This window comes from Carlito syrichta, unplaced genomic scaffold (assembly GCF_000164805.1).
Source record: "Carlito syrichta isolate Samal-C Ts95f unplaced genomic scaffold, Tarsius_syrichta-2.0.1 Scaffold100609, whole genome shotgun sequence".
In the NCBI taxonomy this organism is placed as follows: domain Eukaryota; kingdom Metazoa; phylum Chordata; class Mammalia; order Primates; family Tarsiidae; genus Carlito; species Carlito syrichta.
Window position 1 is genome coordinate 29,937 of NW_007044705.1, and position 1,816 is coordinate 31,752.

The following is a 1,816-nucleotide window of genomic DNA, read 5'->3' on the forward strand; positions in this document are numbered from 1 at the left end:
CTAACAGAGATTACTACGTTGGCTTATTTCATTACTACTCTAATTATTTTCCCACTAGAGGTCAATTTTTAAAATCTTTTCCATACAGCGGATGCTATTTATCTAATGTACAAGGAGGATAACAATCATTATTATCTTCTTCTGTTCTGTATTCTTTCTTGTGTCATAAATCCTGATGTACAATCATGTGGCAACATATGTTGACATCAATTACTCTGAATGTGATCAAAACAACAATTTGCCAGCATAACAGTAAAATGAAACACTGGCATGGTCTGAAGAGGGAAGACGATTCTGTGGTTTCTCATGGTTTCTTCTACATGAGAAGAAATGTGATTCTTCTGAAATGTGAGAAGCAAGTTTAATACACTAAGAATTTTGAGGATATGTGGCTCCACAATCTCTTATCTAAACCCTGGAGGCCATAAGTGTTTCAGAACACTGAGCTTCAAGTTTCAGAAAGGCAACATGTTCATAAACCATACACAGCCTGGACACCACCAGTGAAAGCGGGGCAGTGCCCCATCAGCAAATAGACTATTTGTGCTACAGCCAAACAGTCTACACCAAACAGAATAAAGACCATGAAAAGCCTCATGTCAGTTCAGTTCAGATGTTACTGCCAAACGTATTTGTTTTAAACATGTAAAAAAACCTTTCGGTTTTCAGAGTTTAAATATCAGAAATATGGATAAGGAACTATGAGCCTGTAGTTCATAAAAGCAAACCAAATCAATCTTTCTAAGGACATTTTCAGTTCAAAGAGACTCACAGTGAAATAGGTTTGTAGATGAAGATATTTTCAAGCATGAATCAGGAACAATAAGCCTAAATTCTTCCATTAGAGGCACAATTACAAGAAAAATGTGCTCCTGCTCCAGTGAGACTCGATTTCTTCTGAGCCAACAGACATGGCATAGAACCCACTCACGGTCATTCTGGCAGTGATTCTCAAGCAAAAGGACTAGTCCCTAGAGGAAAGACAATTCTGATATGAGCCATCTCCTATCCTCTAGGAATCTTTGGTTTTTCTCCCCAATAAAAAGATGATTCTTTTAGCTCTGGAAGTAATGTAAACTCTGTACTTCAACTGGCATTGAGTTTAAGAGTTTTAAGAGTTTGATTATTTTAAGTCCAAAGCATTAATTTTCAGTACTGGCTGTACTTCTGAAAAACAGGTTAAAAACAGGTGTCTGGCTAGGCATGGTGGTTCACACCTGTAATCCCAGCACTTTGGGAGGCCAAGGTGGGAGGATTCCTTGAGGACAGGAGTTTGAGACCAAGCTGGGCAACATAACGATATCCTGCCTCTACAAAAAAATATAAAAATTAGCCAAGGGTGGTGGCATGTGCCTATAGTTTCAGCTACTTGAGAGGCTGAGGAGAAAGGATTGCTTGAACCCGGAGTTCAAGGCTGCAGTGAGCCATTATCTAAGCGTCACTGCCCTCCAGTCTGAGTGACAGAGTGAGACCCTGACTCAAAAAAAGCAAAACAACAAAAACAAAAAAACCCAGACGTCCAGGCAGCACCAGATAAATAAACTTCGAGACCCAAAGCACCAAAAAGATAACAGTATCCTCCTTTATACATAATTCAAAATGAAAACAATACTAAACCACAAAACACATACAGGGAAGTCTATCCTAGATTTGAATTTTTCTTATGAAGTTTGGGTGCAGTCTTCTAATTTTTTGTTCTTTTTTCATTTTGATGCCCCTGCTTTGCTAGTCCTCAGTTGAGCCTGTTCTTCCTACTGGGGAATCCAGCACTGAGTGATCCTTCAGACTTAGAGACTGAGTCCTAAGTGGAAGAGGG